We start from the raw sequence: 18787 nt of genomic DNA, 5'->3' as shown, positions 1-18787 counted from the left end.
AATTCTATGAGGCCACCATCACCCTAAACCAAAACCAGACACAGATACTACCAAAAAATTATAGACCAATATCTTTAATGAATATAGATACAAAAATTCTCAACAAAAGTTTAGCCAACTGAATGCCACAACACACAAAAAAGATCATACACCATGACCAAGTAAGATTCATCCCAAGTTCATAAGGATGGTTCGATATATGCAAATCAATCAACGTCACACAGCAGATCAACAAAAAAAGTCAAAAACCAAACCATCATCTCAATAGATGCAGAAAAAGCATTTGACAAAATCCAACATCCATTCATGATTAAAGAAAAACTCTTACTAAAGTGGGTATAGAGGGAACATATCTTAACATAATAAAAGCCATTTATGGCAAACCCACAGCCAGTATAATACTCAACAGAGAAAAGCTTAAAGCCTTCCCACTAAAATTGGAACAAGAAAAAGATGCCCGCTCTCACCATTTTAATTCAATATGGCATTGGAAGTCCTGACCACAGCAATCAGACAAAAAAAGAAATAAAAGGCATCCAAGTTGGAAGAGAAGTAAAATTGTCACTACATGCAGATGACATGATACCATATATAGAAAACTCTAAGGATTCCACACAAAAACTACTTGAATGAAGAACAAAATGAGCAGAGTAGCAGGATACAAAATTAACATTCAGAAATAGTTGTATTTCTGTATACTAACAATAAAATATTAGGAAAAGAACATAAAAAACAACCTTTTAAAATTATACCCCTCCAAATTAAATACCTAGGAATAAACCTGACCAAGGAGGTGAAAGACTTATATACTGAGCACTATAAAACATTAATCAAGGAAATTAAAGAGGACTCAATGAAATGGAAAGATATTCCATGCTCCTGGATCGGAAGAATTAATATTGTTAAAATGGCCATACTGCCCAAAGCAATCTATAGTTCAGTGCAATCTCTATAAAATTACTCATGACATTGTTCGTAGGACTAGAAACAAACAATCCAAAAATGTATATGGAACCATAAAAGACCCAGAAATGCCAAAGCAATCCTGGGGTGGGGGGCACAAGCAGGAGGCATAACTCTCCCAGACTTCAGACAGTATTACAAAGCTGCAGTAGTCAAGACAGTGTGGTAGGGTTAGGGTTAGGGTTGGGCTTGGGCTTGGGCTTGGGGTTGGGGTTAGGGTTAGGGTACAAAACAGACATATGGACCAATAGAACAGAATAGAGAGTCCACAAATAAACCCCTATGCCTATGGCCAAATAATCTTCCAAAAAACGGCAAGAATATAAAGTGGGAAAAAGACAGTCTCTTTAGCAGGTGGTGCTGGGAAAACTGGACAGCCGCATGTGAGTCAATGAAACCAGAACACACCCTCACACCAGGCACAAAAGTAAACTCAAAAAGGCTTAAAGACTTAAACATAAGACATGATACCGGGAGTTCCCGTCGTGGCAAAGTGGAAGCAAATCCAACTAGGAACCATGAGGTTATGGATTCGACCCCTGGCCTTGCTTAGTGGGTTAAGGATCTGGCGTTGCCGTGAGCTGCGGTGTAGGTCGCAGACGTGGCTCAGATCTGGCGTTGCTGTGGCTCTGGCGTCGTAGGCCGGTAGCTCAGCTCCGATTCGATCCCTAGCCTGGGAACCTCCATGTGCCTCGGGAGTGGCCCTAGAAAAAGGCAGAAAGACAAAAGACAAAAAAAAAAGATGTGATACAGTAAAATTCCTAGAAAAGAACATACGCAAAATGTTCTTTGACATAAATCATACAGATGTTTTCTTAGGTCAGTCTCCCAAGGCAAAAGAAGTAAAAACAAAAATAAACCAGTGAGACCTAATCGAACTTACAGGTTTTGCACAGCAAATGAAACTATTAAAAAACCCCAAACACCGAAAAGACAACCTGCAGAATGGGAGAAAATGGTTGCAAATAATACAACCTTCAGGGGCTTAATCTCCAAAATATGCAAACAACTCATACAACTCAACAGCAAAAAACAAACAACCCAACTGAGAAATGGGCAGAAGACCTAGACATTTCTCCAAAGAAGACATACAGATGGCCTCTAGGCACATGAAAAAATGTTCAATGTCGCACAGTAATGCAAATCAAAGCTACCACGAGATACTGCCCCACACTGATCAGAATGGCCTTCATGAGTAAGTCCACACATAACAAATGCTGGAGGGGGTGTGGAGCAAAGGGAGCCCTCCTGCACTGTTGGTGGGAATGTAAACTGGTACAACCAACCACTGTGGAGGACAGGATGGAGGCGCCTCAGGAAACTACCTATAGGACTTCCATAGGACCCAGCAGACCCACCCCTGGGTATATACCCAGACAAAACTGTAATTCAAAGAGATACAGGCATGTGTATGTTCACAGCAGCACGATTCACGGTCGCTAAGACATGGCAACAGTCTGAGCGTCCATGGACAGATGACAGGACCAGGAAGACGCGATGCACACACACGACGGAGCATCGGCTGTAAGGAGGAAAGACATGACGCCGCTTGCAGCCACACGGACGCAGCTGGAGACGCTCGTACAGGTGAAGCCCGTCAGAAAGAGAAGGACAAACACCACATGATACCCCTTACGCGCAGAATCTAAACAGTGGCACAAACGACCCTCTCCACAGAGCAGCGACAGACTCGCAGCCGCGGAGAACAGACTTGTGGTTGCCGAGGGGGCGGGGGAGGGAGCGGGAGGGATGGGGAGTCTGGGGTTGGTAGATGCAAACTATCCCACTCAGAAGGGGTGGGCAACGAGGGCTGCTGATTACTCACACTCACTTGTGACGGAACATGATGAAAGATAACACAGGTAAGACTGTGTGTGTATGTGTGTGACTGGATCACTTTGCTGTATCTTTTGCATTACAGAACATTGTAAGTCGGTTATATATATATATATATATATATATTGGTCTTTTTGCCATTTCTTGGGCCGCTCCCACAGCATATGGAGGGTCCCAGGCTAGGAGTCTAATTGGAGCTGTAGCCGCCAGCCTACGCCAGAGCCACAGCAACACGGGATCCGAGCCGCGTCTGCAAACTACACTACAGCTCACGGCAACACCGGATCCTTAACCCACTGAGCAAGGCCAGGGATCGAACCTGCAACTTCATGGTTCCTAGTCGGATTTGTTAACCCTGAGCCACGATGGGAACTCCCCAAGTCTGCTATATTTTAATAAAAAAAGTTTTAATGTACAAAAAAAGAGAAACTATCTGGGAGTTCCCTGGTGGTTCATTGGGTTGAGGAGTCAGCGTTGTTACTTCTATGGTATAGGTTTGACCCCTGGCCTGGGAACCTCTGTATTTCCCAGGTGGGGCCAAAAAAAAAAGACACTACCAGCAGAATAAAAAGACAATCCACAGAATGGGAGAAGATATTTGCAAATTATATATCTGATAAGGATTTAATATTCAGAATATATATACACCTCCTAAAACTCAAAACCAACAAAGCAAAAGGGGTAAAGGACTTAACAGACATTTCTTCAAAGAAAATACACAAATGGCCCGTGGAAAGACACTTTGCAGCTCTAATCATCTGAAAATGCAAATTGAAACGACAGTGAGATACCACTCCACGCTTTTTAGAATAGTTTAGGAGCTAGGAAGCATTGGCAAGGATGTGAAGAGAGTGAAAGCCTCGTGCAGAATTAAAGGGGAGAGAATCAGTGCTGTCTCTATGGAAAACAGAATGGAAGTTACTCAAAAAATAAAGTTATCGTGTGATCCAGCCGTTTCTCTCCCGGATACATACTTGGAAGAATTGAGAACAGGGTTTCGAAGGGCTGTCGGTAGGGCATGTTCACAGCGGTGTTTTCCTCAACCGCTAAAGAGCCGCAGCCACCTCCGAGTCCGCTGATGCTAAGAGGGTCGCAAAGTGTGACCTCACACGTGGGATCCACTCGGCCTTAGGAAGGAAGAACTTGGACGGACGCTGCAACGCGGGCAGAATTCCGGGGGCTTCGCTCGTCCAGTCACAGCGAAGCAAATACTCTGTGACTTCACTTACATGAGGTCCCTAGACAGTCAACTTCAGAGAGCCAGAAAGCAGGAGGGTGGCTTCCAGGGCTGGGGGTGGGGTTTGGTGTTCTCGGGGTGGGGACAGCGCTTCGCCTGGGAAGGCGATGGTGGCCTGGTCGCATCCCCACACCAAAGTGCTTAGCGCCCCCTTAATGTCCCGCCGAACGTGCAAACTGTGCCCTCCCACGTGGGGAGGGGGCAAGCTTCCTGTGACACGCGTGACCGTGCAGAAAGGCTAAGCTGGAGAGACCCTGGACCCTCCTCGGGGCAATCGGCTGACGGGACACCTCGGCGTCCCCGCCCGCTCGGAGCACGAGCGTGCCAAGGACCAGCGCCCACTGGGCGAGCCTCTCCCCGGCGACGCTGTGGCTGCTCCACCGGGTGCAGCAGTCTCCCGCCTGAGCTTCCTCATCCACGCCTCCGTGTAGCCTGTCCCCTTCGTTCTCTTTGCCTTCGTGACACGGGTCCGCTTTGCTTATCTGAAAGCATCTTCAGTTTGCCTTCATTCTGGAGGATGCGCTTGGCCAGTGTCAGAGGCTAGGTGGGCAGGATTCCTTTCCTTCCACCCCTTTTAGGGTGTCAATGACTGTTCTTCTAGCTTCCATTGTCAAGGTCGTGAAGATGTCCCCTACCAGAGAGCAAGGATTACTTAAAGCCACTTAGTCAGACCAGGTTACACTGGCTCAGGAAGATGCAAATAATCAAATTAGATTCTTCAGACAAAAGATTGGGGGAGTTCCCTGGTGGCCTAGTGGTTAGAATTGGGTGCTTTCACTGCTGCAACCTGGGTTCAATCCCTGGTCTGGGAACTGGGATCCCACGTCAAGGCACGGCACACAGTGGCCAAAAAATAAATAAATAAATTGGACTATTTGTCTTTTTCATACTGATTTACAGAAATTCTAATTTCCTGGATACTAATCTTTTGTCTGTTCTATGAGTTGAAAATATCTCCTCAGAGTCGGTAGATTTTGGCATTTTTTTTTCATTTTAAAGTATATTTTTCTTGAAGAGGAGTTTTGGAAATTTGAAAGTAACTTACCATAAACCTATCTGTCAAGTGGTTTTATTTCATTTGTTGGTGTTTCCCCCCCACCTGGAGGATGAGACGGTTCTTATTTCACTTTTGTCTTTTAGCAAAGCTCGTAAACACCTAGTCAGTTAATCATAAGCTGAGAGATAATCTCAAAAGTGTGGAAAACAGCATCTTGCTGCTTCAGATGCTTTTGGCCCCAGCTCTACCCCGGGGAGGGGTCCATGCGGCGAGGGCACAGGGCCTTGTTGCTTCGTAACCATGTCAGGGACAAAAAAGGCCTCCCGGCGTCACACCACGTCCACGTTGGGAAGGACTGTGCAGTCAGACAGGTGGCACAGAGCACCAGTCACGAGACAATGGCGACCCCTTCTTCATCGGCTGTGATCAAGATGAGCTGATAAAACAGGCTCGGTGTGTCTCCCACTGTGTCAGCTTCCTTCTTCTTTCTCCTGAGAGGCAGACACAGGGTCCCACACTGGGACCCTGTGCAGTGTGTGTGGTCCATGCAGGGTGTGTGGTCTGTGCAGTGCATGTGGTCCGGGCAGTGTGTGGTCCGGGCAGTGTGTGTGATCCATGTGGTGTGTGGTCCGGGCAGTGTGTGTGGTCTGTGCAGTGTGTGGTCTGTGCAGTGTGTGTGGTCCGGGCAGTGTGTGGTCCGGGCAGTGTGTGTGATCCGTGCAGTGTGTGGTCTGTGCAGTGTGTGTGGTCCGGGCAGGGTGTGTGATCTGTGCAGTGTGTGATCTGTGCAGTGTGTGATCTGTGCAGTGTGTGGTCCGTGCAGTGTGTGGTCTGTGCAGTGTGTGTGGTCCGGGCAGTGTGTGGTCCAGGCAGGATGGGTCTGAGCCGAGGAGAAATAACCATGAAAACATCCATTTCTGCCCTTTCCTCTCACGGGACTGTCGAGTGTGGCTTAAGCAGCCTTGTTTGCTGGACTGGCTTCCCAGATGGGCCCTAACCCCTGGGCCTTGTCTGAAACCTACTGCTCTTCCGGTGGCCTTGCCCTTGGCCTCTGCACGGGGACACAGTGGTTGTCTGGCAGGTGGCAGGCCCTGCACTCCCTTTGGGCCTCGTCCTCTCCTTTTCAACCCACCGCAGGGAAGGAAGGAGCTTGGCCGTCCCGGTGGCCTCCCGGTGGCCTGGTTTGCTTATTCTCCTGCGGCTTCTACCTTAGCCAAATTAAGGGCACAAGGTCAGAACCCAGTGAGCACAGCCCTCAGAGCCCAGGGCTGGGGGGGGGGGGCGTGGGAAGGCGACATGGGGCCCGCTGCCCCCCTCAGCAGGTCCATGGCGACAGAGCCCCTTCCCTGTGCGGGGAAGAAGCCAACATGGGAGGGGCCCTGGGTGGTGCTGCCGAGGGTCCTGGCCCCAGGATGACCCCCACCCTCCCTGCTGCTGGCCTCCGACAGGGAGGCCCTTCCAGGAATGCGGAAGTGGAAGTCGGGCTTCCAGGCACGCACCAGCCCCCAGAATCCCAGGTCCTCACCGGCTTCTCCAGCCAGCCCGTGGCAGCAAGAAGAGGTGCGACCCAGCCCCATGTCGAGACAGAGAGGTCACTTGCCTTCCGCCGTCAGAGTCAGCCCCCTGCCAATGTTCTGACGTCCTCAGCCCGGGGAGCGCGGGCGTGTCCATGATCAACGGCCACACCGTCTTCACTGTCCCTCCCCTGCGGGGTGGCCGTCGCGGCAGGGCCGGCCTGGGCGAGAACAGCCCGCAGCGTCTCGGGCATCTCAGCGCCGCAGGACTGGCCCCAGGCCCGGGTGACAGGCACACAGCTGGGATGGAGAAGAAGGGACCGCCCAGAAGTGGGCCCCCTGGTCGGGGACTCGAAGCCTGTGCTGGTCCCTGTCCTGGCCCTGCCGGCCCCAGCTTCCCTCTGCCCGACCCCTGTCTCCAACCCCGCAGCCCTGGTCCCGCCGCCAGAGCACCGCCCTTCCCGCTTCTGGCTCTTGTCCCCGCACATCTCGGTAGCTGTGTCGCGTCGCCAGCAGATGCTTTACACGGAAACGTGCGCAGCACAAAAAACGGCTCTGTCCCCCTTTGCGGGTCCAGTGTGAGGGCCCATCCAGACGTGGTGTGTGCTCGGGAGGTGCTCCGAGTCCCCGGCCTTGGCCTTGGTGCCCACTGGCTTCTTCTCTGAAGGGGGGGACGTGGGGGGGGAACCCGCGTGGGCGCGAGCTCGCGGACCCCCAGCTGCCGGCGCCCTGGACGGCCCTGCGGCCGCTGACCGTCAGGGGCACAGGGGGCTGCCCTGCTTAGGGTGGGGCCACCCGCCGCCGCCTGGGGGGTGGGGGCCGTGAGGGCGCCCTGCGAGCTGGGGCAAGGTGCTACTGGGTCATTCACAGGACAGCGGTGCCAAGAGGGCAAGAGGCTTCAGAAAGGAAAGAGCCTGCAGGGCCCTCGTGGGGGAGGAAGCGAAGCCGCCGGCACCAACCCGCCCGCAGCCTGCGTGCTTCTATTTATAGCAATACTGCTCCGGGTCCAGCTTGAGTTGATGAGTGGCCCGACGTTCCTCTGGGAAGCGGATAGCGGGTATACCCTAAATAAACAAGCCAGAGTGGTGCGGCGAAAGGTTAAGGCCCATTTACTCTCTCGTCGTAAACACGCAGTGGCCGCGGTGACTGGGACCCTGACAGGGAGAGGACTCGCCGCTGGGAGCGTGCTCGGGGCCTCCCCATCGGGAAATGCAACAGGCGCAAACTCTAGAATCGCACAGCTGGGGCCCCCCGACCCCCGCTTCCCCACCCCTCTTTGAGCGCGGGTGGCTCAGCCCCCGGCTGGGTCTGTAGCACAGATGCTGGCGAGCACCTCCCGGATCACAGGTCCCTCCTGCCAGCCCTGCAAGCGGCCCTCGTCACGCCGGGCAGAGGTCCATCCTCTGCTCGTGCCTGGGCCCCGGGCTCCCCGCCCCAGGCGGAGGAGCCCTCGGGTCTGGGCCTGGCCCCGGAGCACAGCGGTCACTCATTCTGCTGAGGCAGCCGGGGGGGTGGGCACCCAGACCGTCAACTGGATGCTTGTGGCAGGTGACTGTGAGACAGGGACACTTCCATCAGCCAGGCCCCCGGTGCCCAGAGGCCGCCCCTCCTTGTCCGCCCCCCCACCCACCCCACCCCCACTCTCACCCCCCCCACCCCCGCTCTCACCCCCCCCCACCCCCGCTCTCCAGGCAACTCTGACCTGCCTCCTGGCTCCGCGATGAATCAATAGGCATCTTCCACAACTTTTAGAAGTGTAACAATGTAGCTTTCCTTTTTTTTTCTTTTCTTGGGGGGTCTGGCTCATTTCACTGGCGTAACTGAGATTCTCGACTCGTGGGGCTGTGTAAGCCTCCGCTCCTCCCGCAGCCTGGTGGCTGTGCCCCAGCCCACGCGCCTGTCTCGCCACCGAGGCCTGAGGTGCTTCTGCTTGGATGTTAGTGTGGTCATGCCAGCTCTCTGTGATCAGGGGTAGCTGCTTTAACTTTCCCAGTTTTGTGTTTAAACCTGTGCTTAAGTCTTTGTATTTAAAGCGGATTTTCCTTGGGGGGGTCACACCATTGGGTCTTGGTGTTTTCCAATCTGACAACCTTTGGTTTTCAGTTGGAGCATTTAGAGCACGTATATTTCATGTGATTCGTGACCTGCTGCCTTGGGGTTTATGACACACAGCTTGGTCATCTCACGCACCCCCGGCGACACGGCACCAACCGAGACCGTGGAGCCGGCGGCCTCTTCTGCACCGCCCCGTCCCGGGCCGAGTTCCCTGGTGTCCCGGGTCTCCGAGGCACTGTTCTCAGCTGCCGCGTGTCCAGTGGCTTCGACACCTTGTGTCCTCCTGCTTCTGTTGTTTCCACTCAAGCAGGTGGTACCTCTGGTCCCAGTTGCTCCATCTTAGCAGACGGGGTCGCCTAACTGTGCTTTAAAATAACTCTTTTCTAGTCGCTTGAAGCCATTCGTGCTCACAGCGAAAGAAAAAAAGTGGAAGCTGTAGCAAAGGAAAAGGTAATGAAAGGAAAGCACCCGCAGGGGTGAGATCCAGGACACGTCACGACCTTGGCCCCTGTCTGAGGGCCCACAGGTGACCTTCCTCTCTCCTGGGGTCCCCGCCGTGTCCTAGGCACGAGGGTCCTGATTTCTTTCTCCCAACACCGCGCCGCGCCCAGTGAAATTTTAAAGGAAGCGTCGCCTCCCCCATAAGGGCACATTGTAACTCACTGGCGCGGGCCCTGGTTCAGCCTGCTCACCCAAGTGTATTTTATGGGCCCAAGTGTGTGTCCACATGTGCACGCTGACCCTTCAGCCCCACCCACGACTGGCCGCACGGAAAGAGGCCCGTGTGGCCCCCACGGCCCTGGGTGTAGATCAGATACTTTCCCGCCTTTCTGGTGTACAGCAACTCTCCACGGTCTGTCCCGAAGAAAGGGCCACGCTGTGGCCGTGCTCGTTGGCACAATACAGGTTTTGTTCGGTGGCACAGGTGGAGGAACAGCCACTGTGCACTTGCTGCTAAAAGCCCTGGAGAGGTGGCGCCTCTGCAGAGCCAGGCGAGACCCGGCCTGCTTGGGCAGAGGGAGCCGGGCCCATCTGCCCGCCTTGGCCTACCCAGCGAGCTGCACAGAGCAAAGCCCCAGAGCAGCTGGGCCACTGACCTTCACAGCTGCCCGAGTGGTTCCTGGGGAGTGGGTCCCTTGTGGCTAAGGACCCCTAGGGGGCAGGACACCCACCCTAGCATTTCGCTCCCAGGGCAGGTGTGGCAGGCCAGGGCCTTCCCCACCTGGCGCCTGAGCGTCAGATGAGGAAAGCTGGGAGCCCTGGGTCACCTGAGCCAGCAGGACCATGGCATGAGCTAAGCACCCTGAGCATGGGGCCAACGGGCACGCAGCTGGGCACCACCCACAGCCCTCAGCAGCACCCGACAAGCTGCACCCCACTGGGCCCAGGGTCTAGCTGGCAGCTGCGGCCTGGGAATAGGGCCTGCCTAGGGCAGCTGGCTCCCTAGCCCCTGCCCCCCATGAACCCTGTCCCCTGCCCGGCCAGCCCTTCTCCGGGCTGCAGCCCGTGTTTCTGAGGCCAGACCCCCGTGGACTGGTGCTCGCTTTCAACAGCCTTGGCCCCCAACCCCTAACCGTGCCCCTGGGATGTGCGAGCCACCGGGCTGGACAATCCAGCTGGTGCCCCTGGCATGGCCGCTGAGCCTGGGGAGTCCGAGGCCACCCAAAGCACTGACGAGCACAGCCCGGGGGCCCCGTTTTAGGGACTTGAACGTCTGGAGCAGTTGAAGCTCGGGGGTCCTGGGGGCAGTGAGGCCATGGGGCTGACCCTGCTCCTACTGAGGGTGCTTGCTCTGCGGGGGTCGGGGCGGCAGGAGGACGACCCCTGACCCGGGGAGGGCCTCCTGGCCTCTCGGAGCCCCCGGACCCCCACCCCCGGGGCCCCAAGCTAGGCCCTCCATTCTGCCTGGCGGCCCATGTGCCGCCCCCTGCCTCCCCCACCCTGGATGGGTCCTTGAGTGTCACCTGAGCAGGAGGCAGTGGGTGGGGACATGCTTGGGACCATCGGGAGGTCAGGGCTGCGTGGAGCCCTGCCTCGTCCCCGGAGCAGGAAGTCGGCTTGAAGGCCTAGAGCGGGAGTGGCAGGGTGTCACAAGGTCCACGCCCGTGACTCTGGGAACTTTATTGGCAGGAGGGGCCGTCTCCCGGGCCTGCCGCCTTCGCGTGCACCGGCCCAGAGCCAGGCCGTGGGGAGGGAAGGGCACGGGCACGGGTCACGGCCACCACGAGGTCCCACGGAAGACCCGCGTGGACCCCTGTGTACGAGGTGGGGTCAGGCAGTGGCAAGCACGACCTCAGGGCCTGTGTTCCCTGATAAGTAGCTGCTCTGGCCTTGGCGGGAAGAGGTCACCTTCGGCCTCCCTGGGACCTTCTGGGAAGCTTCCCGAGGTGCAGAGGCTGAGCCTGCCGGGAACCCGCCGACACCCTGCGTGCCCCACAGTCCAGGCCGATTCTGGGGGCTCTGCTGTGGCGGGGGGGGGGCGGTCCGTGCAGCCTCGAGGGGGTGGGGAGGTGGCAGCCCCCAGGCTCCCCTGTCCTGGTAGCAGGAAGGAGGTGGTGTGGTGGCCTTCCTGGGGGAGGGCCTGCCTCTGCTTTTCCCAGAGAAGACGGGAGAGGCCAGCGCGTGGCTGTGCCAGCTCTGTGTTCTGGAAGCCCAGCGACTGATGTCCACGGCCGTGGGCCTCCCTCTGCTCACATGGCTACTTGGCGGACAAAGCACGCGGGGTAGGAAGTCCCTCGCAGCCGCTCCCACGGCCGGAGCTCTGCTCTTGCCCTCGGCCTGGGTGTGTTTACTTCGAGCCCCGACCCTTCGCCCTTGACAGAGCGAGGTTGGCCAAAGCCGGCAAGACCGTAAACGGTTCCAGATCCCCCGTGCTGGCCGTCAGGGGCCTCCCAGTGGGACAAGTTCCTGCCCCAGGAGCTTTTTCTCTGTACAGGTGACACGACGTCCAACTCATTAATTGTTCCTGGCAGGTAATCACTTCTCCTTGGCTGATGAGGGTGTCGTAAAATGCACAAGGCTCACGGCTGGGCGTGGGCAGAACTGAGACTCGGGCTCCTGCAAGCGGGCGTGTGTGTGACACGTGCAGGCCGGCCTTGTTCTCGAGAACAGGTGTCATCCGCCGCCCGCCGTCCCAGACCCTCCACCCCTCACTCACCGCCCGCCCAGCGAGGCCCACAGGCTTCCCTGCCGAGGTCTCGAGCGCACGCACTCTGATGTCTGATGGTGACAGGGCCCCAGACCGTGTCCCCGGAGGCAAGAGGCCCAGAGCTGGAGGGCATCCTGCTGAGACGGCCACGCGCCGCCTCTGGGCGCCCTCAGGCCCCTGCTTCCATCCAGACGGTGTTTGTGGTAACGGCAGAGGCGTCATCTCCTGGGCTTGTCCAACAAAACATGATGCCTCTGCCAGTGCCCGCCCCCCCGCCCCCTGCACAACTTAAGGCAAAAGAAAGCAGAGCAGAGCTCGCTTCTGCTGCTGTGTCCACGCCGCGTGCAGACAGAGATCGCCAGCCGCTCCCGACCGTCCTGCTTTCATCCCTCCCTCTCCGGTTCATCCGAGACACACGGGGCCCTGTAGGCGCCCGGCACCAGCCCTGACCCAGACTGAGAACCCCTGTCCCCCGCGGCAGTTCTGTGTGGGAGGGAGACGGATGCTGCAGAATCAGAAGGGGTGGGCTGGAGGTGCCGTGTTCTAGGCTGGAGGTGGGGGCCGCGCAGACGGACTGGAGAAGTGCAGCCTCCACAGAGGCTGCAAGTCGGGCCAGAGGCGGGGCTGCAGGGGCCAGGTCTCAGGCAGGCTTTGATGCCTGGTGGAGGGGGGGGGGCGGTGGGGGCAGCAACAGGAGGCTGACAGCCCACCCACCTGCCTCAAAGGAGGGCTGGGCCTCCTGCAGGCCAGCGGGGCGGGCTGGAACCGGGAGATGTCACCAGCCAGGTGTCACCACCCAGCACAGCCTCCTCCAGTGGCCACATTCTCAGGCTGCCTGACCATCGCCAAGTCCTGCTCATCCTTGGGGATTAGCTAAACACCGCTGTCCTGTCCGGACACACTTTTTGGTGTCTTTTCCTATTTTTTTACGACAATTTTTCTAGAGCAGTTTTAGGTTCAGAGCAAAATTGAATGGAAGATACAGAGATTTCCTCTATACCTCTGCCCCTGCTCTCATCCTCAACACCCTCAGCACCCCACTGTCCACACCCCACCGTCAACCCCACCACCAACACCCCCGCCATCAACACCCCACCAACACCCCCGCCCTCAACACCCCACTGTTAACACCCCCACCATCCACACCCCCACCAGAAGGTACATTTGTTTCAACTGGTGAACCTGTATTGACTCATCATAATTACCCACAGTCTGCGTTACACTGGGGCTCACTCTCGGTGTCCACTTTCTAGAGGCTTGGAAAATGTAGGATACTGTCTCCCCACCACTGCAGTGTCACACAGGCTAGCCCCGCTGCCCTAAAAGCCTCTGTGCTGCACCTGCTCGTCCCTCCCTCAGCCCCAACCCTTGGCTGATTTCTTACTGTCTCCACAGCAGAGCCTTTTCCAGAAAGTCCCAGAGTTGGAGTCACACCATGTAGCCTTTTCAGCTTGGCTTCCTTCACTTAGGAATGTGCGTTTAAGTTTCCTCTGTGTCTTTTAATGGCTGGATACCTTATTTATTGTAAGAGTTAAATAACGTTCCATTGTGTGCAAGGACCACAGGCATTCATTCACCTGCTGAAGCACACCTTGGTTGCATCCACGTTTTTGGCAATGATCAATGAAGCTGCTGTACACACCCGTGTGCAAGTGTTTGTGTGGACATAAGTTTCTGCTCCTCGGACAAAGAGCATGATTGCTGGATCAGATGCTGAGAGAAGGTTTAGTCTTACAAGAAACCACCAAACTCTTTTCCAAAGTGGCTGCACCAGTGTGAGTCCCATCAGCAGCGTTGGGAGTCCTGGTGGCTCCTTGGCTCTGGCCCAGAGAGTGGCCCTTCTCACAGGTGTGAGGCTGTCTCCCTGGGGTTCTGCTTTGCACTTGCCCAGTGACAGGCACGTGGAGCATCTTGTCGAGCGTTTACTGGTGGTCGGTTCATCCCCTCCAGCGAGAGGTCTACTAAGGTCTTGGGTCCATGTTCTAATTGGCTTGTTTGTTGCTAAATGTTGTATATTTAAAATGTACAAAGACCTCTTTGTATATTTTGGATAACAATCCTTTATCAGCTGTGTCTTTTGCAAAGAGTTTATCCCAGTCTGTGGCTTATCTTCTCATTTTCTTCAAACTGCCTTTTGCACAGAGGAAGTTTTTAATTTTACTGAGGTCCAGCTTATCAACTTCTGTCGTGAGTCGTGTGTTGGTATCACATCTAAAAAGTCATCGCCAAAGCCGAGGCCATCCAGGTTCCTCCGATCTTATCTTCCGCGACCTCCTGGTTTTGCATTTTTCTTCAGGTCCCTGGCCCGTCTGGGGTTGACGCGGCGAGGGGGAGGTGCGTGTCGGGCCCCGTGCTCCGCGCCTGGACGTCGGGCGAGGCGGCGGCGTCTGTCGAAGAGACCATCTCTGCCCCACGCGCCGCCTCGGCTCCTTTGCGGGAGATGAGTGACCCAACCGCCGGGGCCGGCTCTCTGCTCTGCCGCGGGCCGCCGTCTTTCTTTCCGACCCCGCGCCGTCCCTGTGACCGTAGCTCCACAGCAAGTGCAGGGTCAGGCGGTGTCCCCTCCTCCGACCTGGTCCCCTTGACGTGGCCGTGGCTAGTCTGGGTCTTTGGCCCCCTCCCCGTGTGAACCTTAGAATCAGTTTGTCGACATCCGCCAGAGCCCTGGCGACGTAATGCCAGGCACTCCAGGGCTGCCGCCACCCCACCCAGTGGCTCCAGCTCACCCTACTCTCCTGCGGAGGAGGGACTGGGAACCCTGTCTGTCCGAATAGTCCCTGTGCCGTCGGTGACGGGCAGGGATTCCTTGGGGTATGAATGCGTCGTTGGTGTTGGACCCTGTCCTGCCCCCCCTGCCCCAGGCCCCATTTCCTGAGGGGGATCCCTGGGCCAGTGTAGCCAGTCTCTAAGGCGGAAGCCCAGGCCTTGGGCGGAGGTCCTGACTGAGTGGGGTGTCTGCCTGGGCCAGCTCTGGGCCCAGCTGCCCCCTCCCCTGCTCTGGGTCCTGGCGCTTCCGTCTGCAATGCCGAGGAAGTCTAGGGGCAGGGGACGCTCCAACCTTAGGCCGGGGGGTCCACCAAGGCATCTCACTTCCTGCTTGAGATGCAGATTATATCAGGGAAGGTGACTGGGTGACCTCCTGCAGCTCAGAACCCAGCAGGACCAGGCTGGCACCCACCCGCCGGAGCTCCCGTGCAGGCCAGCTCCCCAGGCACAGGGCCCGGGCTCCAAGGGACAGGGCCCAAACCATCCTTGGTGAGGCTCAGGCTGGGTGTTTCAGGAACAGTGTCATGCTGGGAAAGAAAGCCACAGCCTGGCTGGCGTCAGCCCGGCCTGCTGTACAACCAGGTGGGACCTGCCCTGGAGACGCAGCCTGAGCACCCAGCCCAGCCACAGTGGGTGGGCAGATCTGGAGCCCCCAGGTGTCACTTGCGCTAACAACCACCTCCTTTTAGGATTGGGGGGCAGTTGCCAGCTGACCCCTCCTGCAACCCAAAAGTGGGGAACCGGGCTAGTGTCTGGTCCTCTCCTGGGACTCGGTGACCCAAGGAGGAGGAGTGAGCCAGACACACTGCCTTTTCACTGGAACCCCAAAGAAAATGTGTCTGCAACTCCACCAATGCGCTGAATCGATGGCAAGGCACCACGAGTCCCCATAACTCACTCCAATTTCAACTTGCCTGCTGCTGAGGGGCAGCTCCTAGTGACAGCCAGGCCCCACTCCTGCCCAGGCACTGCCCTAGCCCCGCCCCCCAGGGCCCCCCGGCCCCTCCTCTCTCTCTCGGTGTGCACGGATGTGGGAGCAGGGAGCAGAGAGAAGCGAACCAGAGGACGAGAGATAAAGGGCCAAGAGGTGGCGCGTGTCCGTGAGTCAGGCATGGGGAACCAGCACCGGGCACACTGGGGATGCCCGTGCGCCCCACCCCGGGCGGCCAGAGGCCACAGGCGCTTCAGAAGCTGCCACCGCCCTTTCTCCTAGATCCCGGGGTCTCACTGGCCAGCTGACCTCAGGCAGAAGCGCCCCCCGACCTCCCCTCCCCCAACACCCCCCCCCCTCGCCACCGCCAGTGCAGGTGGCCACGGCTCGGTTCCCTCCAAACCCGGGCTGTTGCTGGAGCTGCTGCAGTGGACACTGCGTGGTTACTTCTGTGGATGAGACGGTGGCTGGGCTGCCTTCTGAGCAGGGCAGGAGGTAACCCTGGCTGGGCCGGCTCAGGGCAGCTGGACAAGGAGAAGATGGGAGCTGCAGGGGTCGAGCCTGGCCTCTGGGGAGTCCCATGTGGGGGGGCGGGCTCTGTGGCCCCCTGTGGGCGAGAGGAGGGGCCATGCAGGAGGGGGCCCCGGGGCCAAGACCTCAGGCAGCTCAGAGCCCACGTCCTCTGCTCTGGGGGAGGCAGGGGGCAGCCAGGCCAGCTCCCCACGTGGGCAGAGGGGCTCTGATGGGGGCCAGAGGGCAGGTCCTGTGGCCTGAGTCTGGAAGCTGCTGTCCTTTGCACACGGTGGTCCAAGGCCCCTCGGCCGGGACGTTAATTAGTGCGAGTTAATGTGTAATTTACACCCGTGGGTGTCTCGCCAGCACCGGCGCTGTTGTTTGATAAGGATTTAAGGGAAGCCGGAGGGAAAATGCCTGATAAGCACCTTCTCTGACTGTGGGCAGCACCAAGGTCAGGAGGGGCTGAGGCACGGACCCGCTGGCGGTGTCCTTGGCAGGGGCTCTGGGGCTGAGGCCTCAGCGCCCGTCAGCCTTGAAAGTTCTGTCTTCCTTCGGGCTCATGGTCACCCCAGGCCGAGGCCTGATGAGGGCCTCGCGCGGATCGCCCACAGGATCCAGAGCTCCCCGTCCCCACGGGCTGTGCCCTCTCGGCCCACAGACAGCAAAGCCAGGAGGCAGGGTCAGGCTGTAAAGTGCCCAGTCGCCGGGTACAGGCAGTGCCCTTCCTGCGGGCAGGGTGGGGGCCGGGCCGGGCAGAGCACGAGCATCTGGGGGTTAAGGCGAGAACACGGTGCGTCATAAACCGGGCTCACCTCCCGGCCCGGCCCGAGTCCCGGCGGCCCACGCGCTGCCCGTTTATGGGCCTGGCTGCCTCGGGAAGCAGGGCTGGTGACTAAGTGTGGTGCCTGCTGCTCCCCAGGCCGATTCTGCCCGGGCCAGGTACGGATGGCAGGCGGGGCCCCCAGACGCCGCCCCCCCATCCCCCGCGCCTGCCTCTGCTGTGTCCTCCTTCCATGGTGACACTCCAGACACAGCCCCTCCGAGGAGCTGGGGCGGGCATGAAGGGGGCACGTGGGTCTGTCAGAGAACCCAGGTCGTGGTCCCCAGGCTCAGGGCCCTCAGGCTCCCGCTCAGGCTGTGTTGCAAACAGCTGTCCCAGCAAGGACAGCTTTCCTCCGGGGCCACTGGTGCGTCAGGCCCTGCCCCGCCTGCCTTTGTCTTCTGTGCTGTTGCAGGGGGACTGGTGTCTGCTTGGGAGGCGTCCTTGGGGCCCGGGCCCTACAGAAGGCCCAGGACTGCACAGTCCGGCCGCCCACACCGTGGCCGTCACACACAGCCCAGGCCGTGCCTCCGCGCCTTCGAGGCCTTGGTGAAAAGCTGCTGAGCTCCCCAGCGTGTATTTAAGCGCCCTCCGGGCCAGCCCCACAGGAGCACACAGGCCACCTCCCCCAGCAAGTCCGGCCTCACCCCCCAGCACTCTGTGCGGACAACACAGGGGCGGCTCGGCAGGAGACCTGGCACTTGCAGAGGCGACACTACCCACTGGACGGACGAGGCTGAGCAGCGTTCCAGCCAAGGTTCCCGGTGTGTCTGCCGGAACTGCTGGCTGATGCTCTGCCTGCCCATCGAGGATTCCTGGTCGCTCCCACCAGCCACACCCTCACCGCCAGGCCTGCCGTCCTGGCCCTCTGTTCCCCCTCCGGTGGCTCTGGGCAGAGCTGGGCAGGTGTGCGAGGGACGGGGCGATGGCCTCAGTGGGTAGCACATGGTCCCCTAGCAGAACATGCTCCCCAGGGCGTCTGGCACCTTCCTAAGCCAACTACTGTTAGCACCTCCTTCTGCAGGCAAGCGCCCCCTGGCAGCCCCACTCAGCAGGGCAAGCCGCCACCCCCCCCCGCCCCGGCCAAGCTGTGTGCCAGCCCCACGCCTGGGCAGTGGCTTTCCCGGAAGCATCGCAGGTGGCCGTGGGCACCCACAGGAACCCCTTTCTCCTGCGCAGCACAGAGGGTTCCTCACACCTTGTTCAGTGAGGCCGCCGCCCCATCTGACAGCCGGGGGTGCAGGCGCAGAGAAGCCAAGTCCCTCCCCAAGGGCACTCCAGCCAGTACGGGGCTGGGACTCCGGGGCCCTGCAGCTTGCCCAGGCCACCCGCCCCTGCCGCCCCTCGGGGAGCGTGTCCTCAGCCAGGGGCCTGAGGGGCTCGAGGGGCCAGGCTCCAGGCCGTGGGATTTGGGGATGCACCGAAGCCTTCCGCTTCCTTGCTTTACAATGGGATCAGGACGTGTGCAGAGGCTGCCCTGTGTGCCGGGTCCCACGAGGGTCGAATGAGCTTGGGAGGCACTGCGGGCGAGTGGCTGCTCTTGTCTCTGTGTGTGTAACTCCCAGTCTCTAAACAGGGAAGCTCGAGGCAGAGCAATGAGCATATTCAACTGCAGCTGAGCCGGGAGGGCCGCCTCTGTCCCCAGCCGGGAGCCCAGGGGCAGCCAGTGCTGCAGCCTGAAAACAGAGTCCAGGCCTCGCTGTGCGGTGGCCGTGCACATGGGAGGGCATACTGGGTCCTTCGGGTGCTTTTTCATAAACGCTCTCAGTGTTTGTAAAGGACACCTGAGTCCCACCCCGAGGACACCTCGCAGGCCCCAAGGTGCCGCTCAGACAGTCTGCACAGGTGAGCTGGTGCCGCCACGCACTGGCTCAGCTGTCGCGGTCACAGAGTCCCTGAGGTGGTACTTCCGCATGAGGGAGGAGGTGACGAGTGTCGTCGCTTTCTAGCAGGCAGGGTCCTGCCGGCGGCGAGCCGCCGGGCTGGCCTGCGGAGGGGAGCCAG

This window comes from Phacochoerus africanus, chromosome 1 (assembly GCF_016906955.1).
Source record: "Phacochoerus africanus isolate WHEZ1 chromosome 1, ROS_Pafr_v1, whole genome shotgun sequence".
NCBI classification, from domain to species: Eukaryota; Metazoa; Chordata; class Mammalia; order Artiodactyla; family Suidae; genus Phacochoerus; species Phacochoerus africanus.
This window is presented reverse-complemented; position numbering follows the sequence as displayed.